Genomic DNA, 22,351 nt, shown 5'->3' on the forward strand with positions numbered 1-22,351 from the left:
AACGTGTTCCCGAATCCCAAAACGGTTTGGTAGGGATAGTTCAAACCACATCATAGCCTTCAAATAAGACAACACGAATTTAACACACATTTACCAAGCAAATGTAGGAAGTGACATGTCATTCAATGATTTTGTAAAAGTATGTGCTGATTGTTGGGATCATTCGCAGTGTGGGTTTATCGTTATTGAGTTATTGATAAAACTAGAAAACCGAATGATGTTAGGTATATGCGAAACTTTGAAGAGTTTCTGTGTATGTCCAGCTATTAATAGCGAATACTCTGTTCAAAAATCACAAGAGGAAGAGATATACTGCGAAAAGGGCGGGTGATACGTGAAGATTTCCGTTAGATTACATCACAGCCAGACAGAGATTCCGGAAACAGATACTGGAGTGTAAGGCGTGCCCAGGTGCAGATGTAGACTCAGATCATAGATCATAATGTAGTAGTGATGAAGAGTAGTCTGAAGTTTAAGAGATCAGTCAAGAAGGATGAATACATAAAGAAGTGGGATACGGAAGTACTAAGGAATGACGAGATACGCTTGAAGATCTCTAAGGCTATAGGTACAACAATAAGGAACAGCTCAGTAGGCAGTACAGTTGAAGAGGAATAGACAAGTCTAAAAAGGGCAGTCATTAAAGTTGGAAAGAGAAACGTAGGTACACAGAAGGTAACTGCGAAGAAACGAAGGGTAACAGAAGAAATACTTCAGTTTATCGATGAAAGAGAAAAGTACAAAACTGTTGAGGGAAATACAGGAATACAAAAATACAAGTCGCTGAGGAATGAAATAAATAGGATCTGCAGGGTGGCTAAGACGAAATGGCTGCATGAAAAATGTGAAGAAATCGAATAAGAAATGTTTGTCGGGAGGACTGACTAAGTATATAGAAAAATCAAACAACCTTCGGTGAAGTTAAAAGAAAGGGCGATAACATTAAGAGTGCAATTGAAATTCCACTATGAAATCCAGAGGAGAGAGCGGATAGGTGGAAAGAGTACACTGAAGGCCTGTATGAAGAGGAAGATTTGTCTGATGTAATAGAAGAAGAAACAGGAACCGATTTAGAAGGGATGGGGGTTCCAGTTTTATGACGAACCCAACGAGCTAAGAGATCGAATACGTCTGCTCATGGCATCAGCTGGTGCAGGTACCACAGCTCATTCCCATGAGATTGTTTTAGTCATCTCCGAGCTTACAGAGAGGTTTATCATCGAATGGGTATGGAGACGGTTGTTCGAGATCTTCGTACCAGCATTTTATGATTACAGATTTGGATGACTTATGACGGTCTCATCTTATAGATAAGAGGGAGTATTCACATGAGAATAATGGATTCAAATATGTTTCTATGGTTATTGATGCATATTCCAAATTTGTCTTGGTATTACCTGATAAAACAAAAACGGCGAGAAATGTCGCGGATGCGTTTGAGAGATTGTTGCAGGCAGGGACGAATCGAAGCCAGGACAACCTCCAAACAGATCACGGTGGAGAGTTTTACAATAGGTATTTCAAAGTCGTAATTCAGCGGTGTGGAATACATTACTCCTCAACATTTACTCACATGAAGGCGACTATCGTGGAACGTCTAAAGAGAACAATAGCAAATCAAATTGAATGTTTTTTAATCTTCGCAGCTCATGCAAATGGGCAGATATCCTTGTAGAAATAACTGTTCAAATGAGCGTACTGTGTAAAACCAGGCGCCGCACTCCACAGAACTTTATGAACTCAGTGGGTCTGAAATTGACCATACATGGAATGTAGACAAACAAAAACCATTAAAACATACGTCTCTGCATCACCCTAGGATTTTAATGGCTTAGGAAATGCAGGATGGTTCATAGACGATCCGGTGGACAGAAGAGTTGCAGAGTATAAACAATTTACTACGTTTATACCTCGAAAAATGCTTATGAGCTGTTATGGGCTACTTTGAGGACGTGAAACAGATCGTTATGAATACTAAACAAGGGACCGATGGCCTTTGTAGTCTGGTCCGTTCAAGCCCCCCACAAACCAACCTGCCAATACTAAACAGGAACTCTTTCCGGTACGGAGTGCGACGGAAAATAATTCATACATTCAAGGAGCTCAAGAGGAGAATAGGAGCACATTCAGCAGGATAACGTGGAAAATGTCTCACATCAGTGTATCAGACGAGGAGCTTTTGAAGCTTTAAAAAGTTCTGAATGCCATTACGTATCTGTCACTAATACACTACTGACCATTAAAATTGCTACACCAAGAAAAAATGCAGATTATAAACGGGTATTCATTGGAAAAATATATTATACTAGAATTGACAAGTGATTACATTTTCACGCAATTTGGGTGCATAGATCCGGAGAAATCAGTACCCAGAACAACCACCTCTGGCCGTAATAACGGCCTTGATACGCCTATGCATTGAGTCAAACAGAGCTTGTATGGCGTATACAGGTACAGCTGCCCATGCAGCTTCAACACGATACCACAGTTCATCAAGAGTAGTGACTGGCGTATTGTGACGAGCAAGTTGCTCGGCCATCACTGACCAGACGTTTTCAGTTGGTAAGAGATCTGGAGAACGTGCTGGTCAGGTCAGCAGTCGAACATTTTCTGTATATCCAGAAAGGCCCGTACAGGACCTGCAACATGCGGTCGTGTATTATCCTGCTGAAATGTAGGGTTTCGCAGGGATCGAATGAAGGGTAGAGCCACGGGTCGTAACACATCTGAAAGGTAACGTCCACTGTTCAAAGTGCCGTTAATGCGAACAAGAGGTGACCGAGACGTGTAACCAATGGCACCCCATACCATCACGCCGGGTGATACGCCAGTATGGCGATGACGAATACACGCTTCCAATGTGCGTTCACCACGATGTCGCCAAACACGGATGCGACCATCATGATGCTGTAAACAGAACCTGGATTCATCCGAAAAAATGACGTTTTGCCATTTGTGCAACCAGGTTCGTCGTTGAGTACACCATCGCAGGCGCTCTTGTCTATGATCCAGCGTCAAGGGTAACCGCAGCCATGGTCTCCGATCTGATAGTCCATGCTGCTGCGAACGTCGTCGAACTGTTCGTGCAGATAGTTGTTGTCTTGCAAACGTCCCCATCTGTTGACTCAGGGATCGAGACGTGGCTGCACGATCCGTTACAGCCATGCGGATAAGATGCCTGTCATCTCGACTGCTAGTGATACCAGGCCGTTGGGATTCAGCACGGCTTTCCGTTTTACTCTCCTGAACCAACCGATTCCACATTCTGCTAACAGATTGGATCTCGACCAACGCGAGCAGCAATGTCACGATACGATAAACCGGAATCGCGATAGGCTACAATCCGACCTTTATCAAAGCCGGAAACGTAATGGTACGCATTTCTCCTCCTTACACGAGGCATCACAACAACGTTTCACCAGGCAACGCCGGTCAACTGCTATTTGTGTATGAGAAATCGGTTGGAAACTTCCCTCATGTCAGCACTTTGTAGGTGTCACCACCGGCGCCAACCTTGTGTGAATGCACTGAAAAGCTAATCATTTGCATATCACAGCATCTTCTTCCTGTCGGTTAAATTTCACGTCTGTAGCGCGTCATCTTCGTGGTGTAGCAATTTTAGTGGCCAGTAGTGTATTTCGCTCTTGGGAGGTTCTCGAATATCCAGTGCTATCGACTTAAAGCACACAAATATGGGCTATTAAAAGCTTTTATCAGATGGAGGTGCCAAGATTCATCATACTTGCTTTTTAGACTAATTGAAGTAGGGAATAGAGAAAATAATTCCACTATATTCGACAACTGCAAGTTAAATAACTCCAGAGTCTATCTCAATTCAGAATTCTACCAATATGACAATTTACAGTTGCTGTGGAATGAAAATATATACAGTCTAGCATATGACATGTATGCAACGTTCCGTGCTTCTTGCTATGAAAGTGCTGAAGAAGAAGGGGAAGGATGTCGGCTCAGTCCAAGGAAATTCAAGCAACTATCATCAATCAGACTGCTCAAAACACGAGATAATTGCATTTGGATCTGTAGATGTACGAATTGAATCTTCAGCAAATTTTCCAGAACACACAGCGGCATACGCCCTAGTTGTACATGACCGTCTGATTAATTACTGCCAGCTCACCAGTGTTGTGCAACGTCCTGAACAAAACAACAGATGCTGTGCCATACACAGAACATTTCACAGTGGTATCTCAAGGTGTGAACATCACAGCAAGCGTTCAGGATATCTGTGATTATGAGCATGGATAGTTAATATGTAAAGATGTTACATTCGTAGTGTACGGAGACGATGTAAGAATAATGGAGACATTCTCAGGAAACGTTGCATCACCGAGGTCTGTCAAGGATGCGCAGTGTGCTAAGACATGGAAGAATGCGAAGTGTTTAAGAAATATCTACGACGGAATTCACTTAGATGATCCCGGAAGGCCCTATAAAGAAATGGTTGACGTCTTTTCGATTAATCGATCACATGGGTACCACCATCTACGTGAAGAGGAAGGAGAAGATATCACGGATGCATCGAATCTTCAAGTTTCTTGCTATTTGAAACCTTGAATTCTATGTGTGTCCTGCTCTCCATCGACTCAAGAAGAATGTGTGTGAAAATAATGTTACTGTGTCTGCTTATGAAAAGGTGAAATTACTTTTAAATTGCATGTGAAATAAATGAACTTTTAGCTCATAATATGTGTGTTCTTTCCTTTACTGAAGTCACACTGATCCATGTAGTTTACCCCAGAAACTGCACCTGTGATTTTCCTCGAATACTGGCAATATAATTTTAGGCATGTTTGCTGTATGACTTTGGAAGTGGAAACGGTCACGTGCTATCTAATCCCGTAACCCAAAACGAGCAGCACGACAGGCAAAGTCCCATGCCTCCATTCCATGTATTTTGTTTTTCTCCATTGTAAACGTCACCTCTCTCATGTTTCACACTATGTGCGTCTTGCACAGCTTTTATATACATTTGTGAGGATAGAGATATGTGAAGTAACAACAAAGACATATGGTAACGAATAACAACTTTTTTAATCAGACATAAATATTCACACTAATAAACTGCTTTGCATCCATATTTATTTTATTTATTTTTTTTTTTACAATACACGAATTAATAGTGCTTTTAAATTCACAGTTCTTGTTACGGTTGGAAATTTTTTTAAAGAGACGCACGCATGCACGCACGCACACACACACACACACACACACACACACACACACACACACACACAAACACACACACACACACAACAGTTCTTGGTATTACAAATAATAGCAGTGCTTGAAATTCTTTTTAATTTACATTGCAATACTGTAGTGGGTGAAAATTTCTATACTACATTGCAGTCCTGATTACAACTACTGCAGATGTACAGTTTCTCTAATACTATCTGTTCCTTGTATTTACAGTCTCCAGATGCCTTTTTAAATACTTTTCTTCCGAAAAGGTATTTACACATCCGAAGCAAATATGCTGTTTATATACACTGAAGAGCCAAAGAAACAGGACAGCTGCCTAATATCGTGTAGGCCTCCAGCGAACTCGCAAAAATGCCACAACACGACGTGGCATGGACTCTACTAATGTCTGAAGTAGTGCGAGGGAATTGACACCATGAATCCAGCAGAGATGTCCATAAATCCGTCAGTTAGCGATTCAAATCAGCCCACAAATATTTCCAGCAAGCACTCGCCGGAAACCGTGCACAAGACGCTTGCGCAAGTGCTCGCCTTAGTCATCGGGCGGACCTCTCACACCATCCTCCTCGCTCCGTTAAACTAAACGAAACTCCGTCCGAGCAGACCTTGGAAGGCCCAACGATACCAACTGGCCGCCATGTCATCCTCCGCAGACAGGAGTCACTGAATGCGGGTAAGGAGAGGCACGTGGTCAGCACATCGCACTCCCGGCCGCATGTCAGTTTACAAGACCAGAGCCGCTACTTCTCAAGTTTCTCCTCAGTTTGCTTCACACGGGCTGAGTGCGTTCCTCTTGCCAACAGCGCCCAGCAGACCGGATAGTCACCCATTGAAGTGCTAGCCCAGCGGTTAACTTCGGTGATCTGACGAACCGGTGTTACCACTGCAGTAAGGCCGTTGGCCCCTCGCTCCGTTACCACTCTCCAACTAGCCTCGACACAACACGCCCCGTCCCCTCAGAAACAATCTCGAGCAAAAATCTTAGTGTCATCAGACCAGATGGACATCACACGACGGATCGAGCTATTGGCGCCAGGAATTCGAAAGTCGACGCCAGAAACCCCGCCACGGCACAACGATTATAGGCTAATATCAGTAGCAGCAGAAAACGGTATAACGGGAGTAGGATTCCTTATGAATAAAATGTAGGTCAGAGAGTTTGTTGCTGCGAACAGTTCAGTGATAGAGTTGTTCTTACCGGAATCGACAGCAAACCAACACCGACAATGATAGTTCAGGTATATATGCCGGTATCGCAAGCTGAAGATGCCCTAAAGGAGCAGATTTTTGGTGTGGTTACCAAAACGCCAAAGAAAGTGGTGAAATATACCATCATAATCATTCTGTTCCTGAGCCTGTTATGAATGAAACAAACGAATTTTAATAGACCTGACTGACAGTGTTTTTCTTGGTAAATGTCTTCATGGGGCGCTCAGAATACAAATGAAAGTTTCAACCATTGCAAATGGCAAAGATTACCCAAGAATGTTTTTGTTGGACTAAATGCAATGACATGTTTCAGTGATAGAGTGATAGGAAGGTTGGAAGTCCTGACGAATTTAGGCATAAAATGTGGTTCTAATATGGAAGATCAGTTGCTTGTGTGTGACAGACAACAGACGCATGAAGCTGAAAGATTCGCTCGTCAAGTTACCGAAGAAGCAAGAAGTGCTGAAAAGAGTGCCAAGAGGAAGTTTGGAGATGAAGAAATGCTACAGGATGAAGACTATGATTCAGGAATTTTCTGAGGCCCAGTTTAATTGGACTCATATCTTCATTTGCAATTGCCTGCAAGTTGTATTTTTCAGAATTCAGGTACTAATATTTCCTAAAATTATTCTAATTTTTTCTGTAACTTGCAATAGTCCATACTTATGTAGCAGACCTAAGCTTTATTGCAGAATCAACTAAATTATAGAAAAAATAACATTTTTATTAGGAAAAAATTATAAAAATTAAAATGTAAGATGTGATATTTTTATTCTTATAATATACATAATTGGTAGAATTAAATAGGTGTAGTACCTTAGCCATTATGGCATATATCTGGTAAAAATTTGGTCTCCTTCAAATGTATAACATTGGATGAAATAGTACCTCAATTTGATGAAGCATTTTGGAAAAAAGTTGCATATATTTCTTTTTAATTTTTTTAATAACCCAAATCAGGTTCAAAAATATTCCAAGTCCTAATTTGTTTAGAAAGTGTGCTGCATTACCTGACAGCAAAGAATCTGTAAAACATATACATTATAAACAGTGCCTGAAAGAAATAAGTGTTGATTTTAACATAATATTGAGCCAGGAAAGTACCCTATATCCTTAATCACGCACTGAATATGATACATGGAGCAGGAAGAAAGAGAATTGAAAGAGATGATAAGCTGGCACTAGTGAGAGAGTACCAGGTGGCTCAGAAAGTCCTTGTGAAATCGTTCATACTTTCAGACAAGCAGAAGAGATTCTGCCACAAGTTTATTTCCGTGTTCAATGAGACACTAAGAATTAAACGATTTGCACATGCACTTGAATTAGAAACCATCAAGTCCAAGAAATCAGCTAGTATGCGTAACATCAGTCACATCAAGCTTTTCTTAGGGTAGACGAAGTGAAAGACATGTAGGGAAGGTGAAGCGGGAGAGACTAGAGGAGATTTGCGAAAGGATACTGTTCCAATATACATGAGCACACAGTAATGAAAGTAATGAAAGTACATAGACGATCAGAGGTTGTATGGAAGCATTCAGCGGGAAACACGAGAAAGAATCCACATAGATATGTTGTACTTCGATCTGCTTAAGTTCTCACAAGAAAAGAGTTGTGTTGGATTCGAAAGAAATATGTATATTGATGAGATATACCGACATCTAGCACATATGAATCTGCAGTAAAAGTATTACAGGGGGAGGATTGCTGGACATAGTTTAATGAGATACATTAGGAACCGGATTTGTTTCTCACGTTGGATGACTATTACATCGGATAAGAAACGGATTTTGACCCTAAAATGGCACTTTGTATTTCTAAGTTATTATGATTATCCTGTAACTAGTAGTTAGCAGTAGATTATGTGCTCTTGTATTTCGTACATGTCGACCAAGCGGTGGAGACAATTACCTGATGAAGCCCTCACCAGAGATGCGGGTGGCCAGTCCCCAGATAGAACACAATGAATTACCGTGCCGGCTTTTGAAAAGCACAGTAACAGATGACAGTCTTGAAATCCCAACGATCAACAGGTGAAGAATTCCTCATAATATTTCAGAGTTTGAAGTACTCCAAAAACCAGAGGATCTCACATTATACCATGTGCAGAATACTCTCTAAAGCTTAAATTATCATCAATGAGATTTTTGAGGTGAGTATCAGTATACATCAAAAGGAGAAACTGAGGCGATGAATTCTTCCTAGTAAACAAGACGTTCAAATCCACTGAGATAGAAACTGAAGCTACATGGTAAAATGTTTGGTCAAGACTTATTATCATGAGTGGGTATAACTAATAATAGGATCGCTCTATCAAGTCTTAGACTCATCCCTGTACAACCGAAAATCGCTAGTACATGTATTCCCGAACCATGCTATTATTCCCGAAGGCGACTATAATCATACAAAAATCGATTATAGATTTATATGTAGGGTGTGACAGCACATCTACGCAGCAAAAATACAAACAGCTTCTTCTGAAAATTATTTAGAGGAGATAATTTCGAATAACATACGTGACACAAATGTATTTGATGTAAAGGCAATAAAAAGATGTCGGCAAAAAACTGGTATCATTGATCATGAGGCAGCTGCAGCAAAACGAATTCTAAAATAAAAATGGGAAACTGAAACAGGGAGAAAGATTTACATGTTTAGTAAAGTAGATAAAAAGGCAGTCGGTCACATCTGACTCTGGAAAATAATCGACTGACTGTTTGATCCGTTTTCTTCCTTTTTTTAGGCACTAACGTAATCAAGTATTGTTTACTTCGTTTTGTTTCTATAATATAGTCTTTACTTTCTTTGGGACGTGTTTCCTTCTCAGCAGCAAGCTTTTCTTTTGTCATGGATTCTTCTTCCATTCAGTCTTTATTGGGTGTCGACTTTAGAAGCACAGATTTCTATGTTTTGCCAGAATGCTTCCATTAAATCTTTATTTTAGACAGTAAAGTTGCGTCTTCGGTTCAGGTAATCTCACGCAGTGTTTGTGAATGTCATATTTTGCGGGGGTTGTTGGAGCTGCAGCGGATTAACCAAAACACCTGTTGGGATGTACCCCGTTTCGCCATTTTCTGATGGTGACATTGTTGATTTTGGAGACTAAGTGGAACAATTATTTCCACGCGAAAGTGAAGCTTAAATATGGTAATGTCAACGTGTAATTCGCTGATTTCTTTTGAAACTCTACATTATATAATATTCAAGTAAATCATAAGAAATTTGTTTGTAAGTAGTAAAAAACGGACTTACCTCATTTCGGCTCTCCCCGTCGGAGGTCAGAGTCCTTCCTCGGGCATGGATGTGTATGTTGTCATTAGCGTAAGTTAGTTTAAATTAGTTTAATTAGTGTGTAAGCCCAGTAAGCCTAGGGACCGATGACCTCAGCAGTTTGGTCCCAAAGAACCTTATCACTTATCTCATTTTCTCACCTGCGGAGCAATCTGTCGGGACTTGAATGGAACAATAAGTTACGAAAAGACGAACCTGACACCTGGCGGTCAACTCCTGAATCTAAGGCAGTTAATTCAAAAATTCAGTTAATTCAAAAATTTGGTGTTTTTTTTTTGCACCACGTAGGATGTATCCCCATCCACCCTACATATGTACCTATCAGGACAATTCACGATGGGACAGAACATCCATGGTATACAGTCACTGTAAACAAATTTCTAAAGATACTGCAACTACTGAACAGTAGGTATGAAAGCAATCGTAGGGATAGAGAAAGAGAGAACTGAATTAAATGCGTCTGAGTGTCATCAACGACTACCAAGCGAAATATCTCTTTCAAAACAAAGAGAATTTCTGGGCATATGTATAGATTGTTACTGGCACGATAGGTACCGCCCAGACACTTACGGGTGACAAAGGTTGTAAAGCTGAGGGAATCAAAGCGAAAGCAGAAGTGCTGAACTACGTTTTAAAACGTTTACTTAGAATGGAGGAGCCAGGAGTATCACCTGTAAAATTATCGCACAACTACAAAGATGAGTGTCATGCATATATACGCAAGTACTAGTGTCAACGGTGTTGAGAAATGGTTGAAATTGCGAAAACTGAAAAGGATCAATGCCTGATGGAATCCATGTCAGTTGGTAAACAGAAGCTGCGACAGAGATGGCCCATCTTTTTAAACGTATTATACCGTAGATCCCTCGAACAGAAAACCTTTGCTCGGTAGTTAGAAGAAAGCGGAGGACACACGTCTACGAAGAAGGATAGCTGAAATGATTGACAACAGTACCGTTAAATATCGTAAACATCATTCTGTCGTAGAATCTTAGAGCAAATTCTGAGCTCAATCTGAATTACCATCACTGTGTCAGCCAGCTTGAATCCGCAACCTAACTGGCGCTTTTCTCGCATGGTATCATGAAAGCCAGGGATTATGACCCCGATTAATGAAAGTAAGATCATATGGAGTGTCTAAAGCAATTTATGACTGGACTGTGAATTTCTTGGTAGGGAGAACGCAGAGTGCTTTGTTGGATGGAGATCGTCGACAGATTTCTTTAGGCTTTTATGGGGGAAGTGTGCTGGGACCGTTGCTGTTCATGGCATATATTAATTATCTCGCCGCCAATACTAATGGTAACCTCAGGCATTTTGCTGATCATGAATTTATAAGTGATAAAGCACTGTGTGACAAATGCTGCGCAAATATCTTGATAAGATTTCAAAATGGTGCAAAGATGGGCAAATTTCTTTAAATGTTAATAAATGTAAACTTGTGCATTTCATCAAACGAAGAAGCGTTATATCCTATGACCACAGTATCAAGGAGTCATAACTGAAAACGCAGGTTCATTACAGGATCCTACGAAAATATAGGCCTTTACAACAGAAGCCACTTTAATTTTCTATTGTCTAACGTCAACAACATTCTATTGCGTTGGCTCATAAGTTCTTAGCGTTTCCATAAGTTTAATAAACACAACATCTACACATAACATAGACTTTTGTCATCAGTAATATATTCTCCTTCACTGCTTACAACAATCTGAGAACGCTGGGGCAGCTTTTCGATTCCACTACTGTAGAAATCACCTGCTTTCGAGACGAAGAACTCGTCGAGCTATGTTCGGAATTGATTTTCATCCGGAAGAAAAGTTTCTTGGAGGTTGTTCCGTAAAGGGAGGAAAAGGTGAAAATATGAGGCCTCGAGATCATGTGAATGAAGTGCTTGGGGGATGACTTTGCAACCCAACTTATGTAGAGTGCTTTTTGTCAGTCCACCTAATTGTGGGCAGGCGTTATCGTGGAGAAGCATCAACGCAGTCTAGAGAAGCAAGCAGAGATACACATATGGCCAATCGCTGATTTTTGTGATTTTGATTAGAGCATGCGGTACCCATACACCCGATTTCTGAACCTTCCTATTGCATGCAAATGGCGCATGATGCTGGATTGATCACTGTTAATCTTATTTGGCAGTTCACGGATACACAGACTTGAATCATTGGGGATTAATGTGTTTGAACGATATTCATCAAACCCCGAATGTCTTCCTGGACGTGGGAAGTCATTAATGTCAAAACGATCCTCCTTAAAACGAGAAAGCCATTTTCATTCCGTGCTCTGTCCGATGGCACTATCCCCATTTATCCCCATACATGGCGCAAATGTTTCTCGCACTTCCGCTGCTGTCACCTCTCTACTGAACTTAAACAGAAGATGATGTCGTAAATGTTCCGATTTTTCCAAGTGGCGCAGCATTTTCTAGCGTCCGCAGCTCCACTCACTATTCAGGATCTCCAAATGACAAAATGGCAATATGTAAACTCAAATAGGAACAGTGAACTACGAACAGAAAATTAGAATCGATGAATAAAACCATAGGAACCGGAATACCAACATGCAAAACAAAAACGCTACGAACTTATACACCAACGTAACATTTCTGGTACTAATTGCGAATGTATTTCCTAATACTCTTAATTTTTTTCATACAGCTGTTGCAGAGAGATGGAAGTGTAGGAAAAGCGCTGAATGCACTTTCCACAATACCAGTTCAGCTGTACGAAACTACAATTTATTGCATTTACGCACACATCTTGACAGACCAGGTAAGTAAGTAACTACGTATATCATTGTAAATGAAGGAGGGTGTCTGAGACTTACGTTTAATATTGTTCATTATTTTCTCTGTTAAAATTGTGTGACACGATTTGTATTCATTGTTCATGATCGACAAATACAATAGACTTAATGCTTTCCACACAAGAGAGGTAGTACTGAATAAAGTTCTGTTAACATTAAAATGACTGGTACGAACTGTCATTAGCGTTCATCTGCTGGCTGCTTCGATGTTTTTAGCTGAAATGCTCCGCATACAGCTACTGTTGAAAGTAATTGAATATTTTGGTGAAGGCTAGCAACAGTAACCGTGAACAGTCACTTCAGGTATGTGTTCATTGTATTCAGAGAGTAAATACACGCATAGTACTCAAGCCCTATACGTATAGTTCTTATCAGTTCACAAACTTCTGCGTGTGTGTTCAAGACAATGTCTTTCCTCAGAATAATACTGTCTGTATGATAATACGAAACTCCATGAAAATTGCAAAACTTTTTCGTGTAAACCCTTAATGCTTCATCAGAAGTGGAATAACTAACTAATTTTTCGCTGACATTAGGCGATGAGGCTCCCGCAAAGGCGGTACACAGAAAAAGTTTCTCAAAAAGCAACCTTCTCAAGAAGGTACCATAAATAGAAAAATAAAATCAGTCTAAAAAGGTCATATCCTATAAAAATTACAAATACTGAAGCCATATCACGAAAAAAGAATTTAAGTTCAAAATGGAGAGCCATTCGTCAAGATCATACTCGACGACGTGCAAATATCTGGAAATATTCTAACCGTCGTGTGGTATAAAAAAAGCTACTGTGTGATACGCTGCATTAAAGAGCATTGTAGGCAAAATGAAGAGCGACAACAGGACAGTATCAAAATATTTGCGAGACCAACCACTTCGGTTTTTCTCTTGTTTTTCTCTATTTAAGTTTAATTGGAGAATCAAAGCATTTGAGATGTGGTGCTACAGACGAATGTTGAAAATTAGGTATATTGATAAGGTAACTAATGAGGAGGTTTAGTGCAGAATCGAAGATGAAAGGAATGTGGAAAACACTGATAAGTAGAAGGGACAGGATGATACGAGATCTGTTAAGACGTGAGGGAATGACTTCCATGGTACTAGAGGGAGCTGTAGAAGGCAAAAACTGTAGAGGAAGACACAGATTGGAATACATCCAGCAAATAATTGAAGATGTAAGTTGCAAATGCTACTCTGAGATGAAGAAGTTAGCACAGGAGAGGAATTCGTGGCGGGCCGCATCAAACCAATCAGAAGACTGATGACCCAAAAAGAAAAAGGTTAATTGTTTGAGATTTGGTCTAAGTTAACGCTCTGTTTTTCCTTTTCTTTTTTAACTATCTGGGAAAATTGGTACTCCGCTATTTTCTCTCTTCTGAACTGAATGTAACCCACCACATAGGAACGAAACATAACCTGATCTATCCACAAGAAAGAAAATCCACACTGACCTTGCGATTATTGACCATTGAGCGTCTTACCCACTGTATTCAAAACAATGGAATTTACTGATTAGCACCAGTTTACTGACTACTTAAGCAAATTCAATTTATGTGACAAATATTAATCTGCATTTCGCAAACATCATAGCGCAAACACTGTATTAATTAAAGTAACTGATGATCTGAAGTGTGCTATGGACTATGTGGTCTACAGCCAGGCCACAATATTGACATTACTAGACTTCAGCGTAACACTTAAACCGTCAACGTAGAGGGAATACTCAGAAAAAAGAGACAGCTAATGTTTTCAGACAGTACTCTAAAGAGATTGGAAATTTTTTTTGAAAAACAGACAGTAACATGTTTACGTCAATGGAAAGTCGTCCTGGAAGCGTGATGTCTCCGAGTGCTAAATGGATCTGCCGTGGTCCATTATTGTTTTCCTTGTCAGTGATATCTGATTGGTTCTGTCCTCTGGTTCACTATTGTTTTCCTTGTCAATGATATCTGATTGGTTCTCTCCTCTGGTTCACTATTGTTTTCTTTGTCAATGATATCTGATTGGTTCTGTCCTCTGTCAAATATCATTTCTGTTCCTACGATCTCCAGCATTACGAAGGAATAAGGCCTCAATTCATTCGTCCACATAAAAGATGATCGGTCTTCAGTGGTAAGATGGGCGCAGAACTGGGACTGAAACGAAATGCGAGAAAGTCCCAGGTACGAGTAATTTTATTATCCAATCAGAAACTAATAAGTTCTGAATTTCGCGAATAGCTGCCTCCCATTCTTCTCGTTTTCCGATACCTTATCGAAAAACCGTGAACACTTTTGTTTAACTTCGGATGAACATCTTACCTGGGCAGAAAAAACTGTCACTGCATTGCATCTATTCCACTGAAGAGCTTTGGAACATATTTCCATAGAGTGTGCCACGTAAACTTGTGAAATCATTGGTTGTACCGAAAGTCCACTATTGCGATGTAATGCAACACAATACGGGTAGTGGGAATACTAGACGGTTAAAACCAACCACGAATACTTGTGTGCGTTATTAGTCAACCACAATATTGTTACACCTAGGAATGAGAGTGCTTCAGTCGGCGTACCATGAGTTTTTATCGTGATATTTCACCAGTACATGCCGAACCACTTGGTAGCATCGCGTGGTCTGAGGCGCTATGTCACTGATTGCGCGGCCCTTCCGCCAGGGACTCGAGTCCCCCCTCGGGCATGGGGGTGTGTGTTGTTCTTAGCATAAGTTACTTTAAGTAGAGTATAAGTCTAGGGACCGATGACCGCAGTAGTTTGGTCTCTCAGGAATTCACACACAAAAATGGTTCAAATGGCTCTGAGCACTATGCGACTTAACTTCTGAGGTCATCAGTCGTCTAGAACTTAGAACTAATTAAACCTAACTAACCTAAGGACATCATACACATTCATGCCCGAGGCTGGATTCGAGCCTGCGACCGTAGCGGTCGCTTGGTTCCACACTGTAGCGCCTAGAACCGCACGGCCACTCAGGCCGGCAATTCACACACATTTGAACATTTGAACGCTTGGTAGCATCTGCATAGCTGTCCTGAAAGCACCGACAGTACGATGCGTTTTCCTTAGTCACTACGGTACTTGTTTACTGTAACGTCAGCGCATGTTTTCGATAAAGACCATGGGAGGCCAAGTGAAATAACGACGTGGTCGGGTAGTACATCGCAAACATCCGTCTATTTGACCATGTCAGTGCTTTATATACTCAATTCGGCTGGCTGTGGCGAGACGATTGCATGGTTTTTATTGGATCCTCATTACTCATGTTCATCAGTACCTTGCATCGGAAACTGATCATCTGGAATCTCATCATAGTCTAAACGCAAGGTCTGACTAATGTAGATCTCTGTTCGTGGCCATTCCTGGCACAAAAAATTGGGAAACTCCTTCACCGGTCAAAGTTCTTGGCAAATCCTTTTTTGTTGCTGCTGTCTACTTTTGGAATAAGGTACATTCTGCACACAGTCAGATACCCTGTTGCTTTTAAGAAAAACCCGAAGCACTTTCATTTAGCATCTTCATAACCTTACCACCAAAATTTACTAATACGTCCAGTTTCCTCACTGTCAAACAGCAAAGCAAATGCTTCCATCTTACCCCATGTAAGCAACTTTCTCTTTATATTTCTGCAACAGCCACGTCTTCTTCTTTTCTCATATCTTAATTAGCTTAATCGTGCTTTATCAAGGTCCTCTTTTTCTACATCTTCTGCCCTTTCTCTGATGTCTATTGCTTTTGGCCCTCATGATTTAAATCTTGCTTCCTGTAACTTTTCTGTTGTTGACTGATGAACGTATGTAAACTGCGTTTACCTTTCTGTCTTTATGCACTCTAACAATTACTAATTGTTTTGTAGTGCTGTTTGTCAGATGTTCACTGATAAGCCAAAATGTTATTACCGCTGCAAAACCCGACGTTGGATACTGCCCTGTGGCAAAGCGGGCACTTGACGCGGTGCACTAGGTGATCAAAAGTGTCCGGACACCTGGCTGAAAATGACTTACAAGTTCGTGGCGCCCTCCATCGGTAATACTGGATTTAATGTGGTGTTGGCCCACCCTTAGTCTTAATGACAGCATCCATTCTCGCAGGCCTACGTTCAATCAGGCGCTGGAAGTTTTCTTGGGGAACGACAGCCAATTCTTCACGGAGTGCTGCATTGAGGAGAGGTATCGATGTCGGTCAGTGAGACCTGGCACTTTCCAAAACATCTCAAAAGTGTTCTGTAGTATTCAGGTCAGGACTCTGTGCAGGACAGTCCATTACAGGGATATTATTGTCGTGTACCCACTCCACCACAGATCGTGCATTATGAACAGGTGCTTGATCGTGTTGAAAGATGCAGTCGCCATCCCCGAATTGCTCCTCGACAGTGGGAAGCAAGGAGGTGCTTAAAACATCAATGTAGGCCTGTGCTGTGATAGTACCACGCAAAACAACAAGGGGTACAATCCCCCTCCATGAAAAACACGACCACACCATAGCACCACCGCCTCCGAATTTTACTGTTGGCACTACACACGCTGGCAGATGACGTTCACCGGGCATTCGCCATACCCACACCCTGCCATCGGATCGCCATATTGCGTACCGTGATTCGTCACTCCACACAACGTTTCTCCACTGTTCAATCGTCCAATGTTTACGCTCCTTACACCAAGCGAGGCGTCGTTTGGCATTTACCGGCGTGATGTGTGGCTTATGAGCATCCGATCGGACATGAAATCCAAGTTTTCTTACCTGCAACCTAACTGTCATAGTACTTGCAGTAACTCCTGATGCAGTTTGAAATTCCTGTGTGATGGTCTGGATAGATGTCTGCCTATTACACCTTACGACCCTCTTCAACTGTCGGCGGTCGCTGTCAGTCAACAGACGAGGTCGGCCTGTACGCTTTTGCGCTGTACGTGTCCCTTCACGTTTTCACGTCACTATCACATCAGAAGCAGTGGATCAAAGGATGTTTAGGAGTGTGGAAATCTCGCATACAGACGTATGACGTAAGTGACAATCACCTCATCACGTTCGATGTGCATGAGTTCCACGGAGCGCCCCATTCTGCTCTCTCACCATGTCTAATGACTACTGAGGTTGCTGATACAGAGTTCCTGGAAGTAGATGGCAGCAAGATGCACCTAATATCAAAAAGTTTTGATCACATAGTGTATGTAAGCGGAGCAGACGTGGACAGGGGATCACCCTAGTGAAGATATGGATTGCAAATGGGGAAATCCATTGAGATAAGCGACTTATAGCAAAGGGTGGCTTATATTACGTTGAGCCTGTGATCGAATTTCTCATCACCACGTACGCAAATCAGGGGCCAGCTATTTATGCAAAATACATGACCTGTGCGTAGACATTTAATGCCACATACCTGTACAAAACCTACCTACAAACAGTCGGAACCATGATAGGCAGAATTAGTGATGTATTTCGTTCCAGCGAAGGACACATAAGCTATTTGGCTCATCAGTGTAGCTTGTCGCGTGATAAGATGATAATTATTAGCAATGTAATGCAAAATATATAGGATGTCTGATAAGATGTAGGAGAGAGAATGATAGCGCAAATCTTGTCGGGCTGAAAACACTATCTTTCTCTTTTCCCTGGCCTTTGCCTCGTATCTTCACGATGTCAGTGTCTTGTGACATTACAAGTGGTGAGTCTGCTAAGCAAGTTACTCTGAAACAGCGGGTTTGGTTGAGCGATATGTGGCTGGCAAGCTGCGTTAGGCATCTACATCTACCTACATAGTCTAAAAATGGTTCTGAGCAGCATGGGACCATCATCTGAGGTCATCAGTCCCCGAGAACGTAGAACTACTTAAATCTAACTAACCTAAGGACATCACACACATCCATACCCGAGGCAGGATTCGAACCTGCGACTGTAGCGGTCGCACGGTTCCAGACTGAAGCGCCTAGAGCCGCTCGACCACTCCGGCCAGCCTACATACTCTGAATCCAACGTACCGTGTAGTAATGAGGTATTAGTGTACCACTACTAGTCGTTTCCCCTCCTGTTTCACTCGCAGAAAGAGCGAGGGAAAATCGAGTGTCTATATGGCTCCGCACGAGCTCTAAGTTTTCGTCTCTTATCTTTGTGTTTCTTCGCGAAATGTGTGCTGACAGCAGTAAGATAGTTCTGCAGTCAGCTTCAAATGCTGATTATGTAAATTTTCTTAATGGCGTTCATCGAAAAGAACGTCACCCCCCCCCCCCTTCTGTAACACTGGCGTGTTGTTCGAAGCTATTTGTAACAAATCTAGCCCCTCTGAATTGCTTCGATGTCTTCGTACAATCTGACCCGGTGCAGATCTCAAAGACTCGAACAGTACTCAACATTGGGTCGAGCTAGTGTGCTATACCTGGTCTCCTTTACAGATGAGCCTCACTTTCCTAAAACTCTCCCAATAAGTCGCAGGGGACCATTCGCCTTCCCTACGGAAATCCTCACATGCCTGTCTCACTTCATATCGCTTGGCAACGTTACGCCTAGATATTTAAACGATGTGACTACGTCGCACAGGACACTGCTGAAGCAGTATCCGAACATTATGGATATGTTTCTCTTACTCATCCGCATTAAATTACATTTTTCTACATTTAGAGTCAGCTGCCATTCATCACACCATCCAGAAATTTTGTCTAAGTCACCTTGTATAATCCTACAGCCTCTAAACTTACACACCTAACCGTACACCGCAACATCATCAGTACACAACCACAGATTGCTACTCACCCCGCTTTCGAAATCATTTGCGCATTCAAAAAATCAAAAAATAATGGCGGTCCTATCACACTTCCCTGGGACACTCCTGACGATACTCCTCTCTCTGATGAATACTCGACGACGTGGACAGCATACTGGATTCTGTTATTTAAGAAGTCTTTGATGCACTCACACATCTGGGAACGTATTCTGTATGCTCGTGCCTTCGTTAACAGTCTGCACTGGGGTACTGTGTCAAATATTTTACGCAAATCTATAAATATGGTATCTGCCTGTTGCTCTTCGTCCATAGTTCGCCGTATATCATGTGAAAAAAGGGTGAGATGAGTTTCACAGGACCTATGCTTCATAAAACTATGCTGTTTTGTGGGCATAAACATTTCGGTGTCTAGGAAATTTATATTCGAGCTTCGAGGTTCTAAATGTTAAGGATGTTGGTCTGTAATTTTGAGGGTCTGTTCTCTGATCCTTCTTATATAGAGGAGTCACGTGCTCTTTTTTCCAGTTGCTTGGGACTTCAAGCAGGGCTGACGCGGGATGTAGCGGTGGAGCAGAATCCAATGCGTCGCATGCGGTACCTCAGGGTCACTTGTTTCCCCATGGGTTGTGCTGCCGAGGCACCTCCTAGTGTACACGACGCAGTGGATCTGCCCTCACAGCAGGGTGAGAGATGGGATGCAAAGCGTTCACGTCGTTTGAGGCGGAGGGCCAATGTGAAAACTGGCTGACTAGCGTCGCCTATTTGCCCGGTGGGTGAACAGGTAGCCGCATCTTCAGCAGGGTGCGAGCAAGCACACATTGCCAGGGTTTTGTTTGCTATCGGGAGCTCTAAAGTTAGTTGCGTTAAGGAGCCCCTTACAGAGATATCGTGGAAAGAAAGTGAGTGTGAACTTGGTAAGCCCGCTGGAGTCTCATCCAAGACGTGGATATGGCCTTGACTGCGGCTATCGAGCGTGCAGGATGCAGTCGTTTGCAAGTTGTGGCTCACGTCGGCACCAACAACGCCCGTCACGTGGGTTCAGGAGCCATCCTCAGTTCATATAGGTGGCTGCGGAGGAGGTGAAAGCTGATGGCCTTGCGTGCAGGGTGCAAACAGAGATTGCTATCTGCAACATTGTTGCGAGAGTTGATCGAGGTCCTATGGTTTCGAGGGTCTCAGTGAAAGGCTTCGTCAACTCTGTGATGGTTTTTGTTGCAGATTTATAGACCTGCGTTATCGGGTGGGTAACAGCGGGAATTCCCGTAATAGGTGAGGGGTGCACTACACAAAGGAAGTAGCTACTCGGGTATCTGAGTACTTGTGGAGCGCACTTACGAGTTTTTGAGACTAGGGAATCGTTTGAGGTACTCTGATGAACACGTACCAGACGATTTAAGATGGGGGTATCAGACAGTGTTAAGAGGAAAGACATTTATACTGTCAAAATTTTATCAGGAAATTGTCGAACATTCGTTACAAAGTTCCCGAATGTACGGCCCTCCAGGAAAGTTCTCACGCTCATACTATTTTTGTGACTGAGAGCTGGCTAAAACCCAAATTAGGAAGCGCTGGGATATTTAGGGTGTCATGGAATGTTTATCGGAAGGACAGATTAGACGCCATTGGAGGGGGAGTGTTCGTTGCAGTTGACTGAGGTATTGTCCCTAGTGAGAAAAACTCGCTTCAGTTGCCAGAAATTTTCTTAATTTATTCAATGTCCAGTTTAGAAGCTTAAGGCATTATCTCCAGGCGCCACCAAATAACCGTTAGAACATAAACGTGGGGTGATCAGGCCAATCAGCCATGGTGATCACATCCACGCCAACAAAAGCATGGGATCGTAGCACGAGCAACCACTGCTGCCGCCTGGACCGCACGACACGGGAGTGACGAGTAGGTTACGTAATTCCCGAAAGCTACGGTCCCTTTGTTGCTGGGCGCGGAGATGGCAGCCAGTGGTGTCCCAGGTGTGTGTTCTAACTGGTTCATATCACTCGAATTTTGTGACCAGGACATCAATGTCTGTTCATTATCATGCTCCTCAAGTCACTCTAGCACGATTCTGGCCTTGTGACGAGCACAGTTATCCTGTTGGAAGATACCATCGGCGTCGGGGAAGGGTTCAAGCACGAAGAGATGCATCTTGCCTACAGTAATCTTCAAGTAGTCCTCAACTGTCATTACGGATACAACTGAAGCCCAGATGAATGTTCCCCACAGCATTATACTGCCCCCACCTGTCTGCAGCTTTTGCATGTTGTCAGCAGCCGTTTGTTGGAGGACGTATCCGGACGCGACCATCGACCTGGTGTAACAACAAATGCGAATCGCCCGACCAGTCAACACGTTTCCATAGATCTACGGTCCAGTCTTGATGAGCCGGTGCCCACTGCAACCGTAATTGGTGATGTGGTTGGTGAACACGGAAAAATATAGGGTGTATTTCAGTAGAACGAAAAACAAGTCCAAGTTTCAAATTTTCTTTTAGTCATTCCATGACTAGTTTCGGGCCCGGACCAATTTTCAACTAGTCATAGAATGAATAAAAAATAAAAATTTGCAACTTGGATTGGTTTTTTGTTCTGCTGATTAACAGAAGGTGTTTACCCAAGATACCACAGCATGGTCGAAATTCGCACGTAAGTGATATTAGTTGCGTAGCTCCATGTACAATAATATGGTCTTGAAAAGTGTTCGAAACACTTACGTCTGCATCAGTGTTGTACTTTGCCGTCAGTAATTCACCGATCGCCACCCGTCTCTTTACAGAGTGGGCACGCCTCTAATCTCCACGTTCCGTGATGGGACAGGGAATTCCAACACTTTGTGGCCTGCTTTTGATTTCACGGTCCTTTGCATAAATGATGATGACAGCAGCATGCGAACACAGACAAGATACGCCGTTTCCGACATGCTCTTTCCCAAGCTCTGGGTCATAATAATCTCCTCTCTGTCAAACTCGTTTACAGGAGTGGTTTTCCCCATTTTCTGCCCTTTTTTTCACTCGAATAATTTCTCGTTCATTTCTGCTTCCCATGCCACGTCCCTCGCCAGAACGACAAAAGGGATCGTTCAGTATCGCGATAGGCAGTGTTCAACATGTTTGGACTATATC

General features: G+C 42.3%; 1 long non-coding RNA gene across 1 annotated transcript in view; it reads left to right on the top strand.

Moving 5' to 3' along the window:
* Positions 1 to 12,497, top strand: part of LOC126457845 (uncharacterized) — an 85,375-nt gene extending 72,878 nt beyond the window's left edge. The window contains exon 3 of the long non-coding RNA XR_007585534.1: positions 12,384 to 12,497. This is a non-coding gene — a long non-coding RNA (uncharacterized LOC126457845). The remainder of the gene's footprint in view (positions 1 to 12,383) is intronic.
* The last annotated feature ends 9,854 nt before the right edge of the window (positions 12,498 to 22,351 follow it).

The sequence above is a fragment of the Schistocerca serialis genome, chromosome 1, assembly GCF_023864345.2.
Source record: "Schistocerca serialis cubense isolate TAMUIC-IGC-003099 chromosome 1, iqSchSeri2.2, whole genome shotgun sequence".
In the NCBI taxonomy this organism is placed as follows: domain Eukaryota; kingdom Metazoa; phylum Arthropoda; class Insecta; order Orthoptera; family Acrididae; genus Schistocerca; species Schistocerca serialis.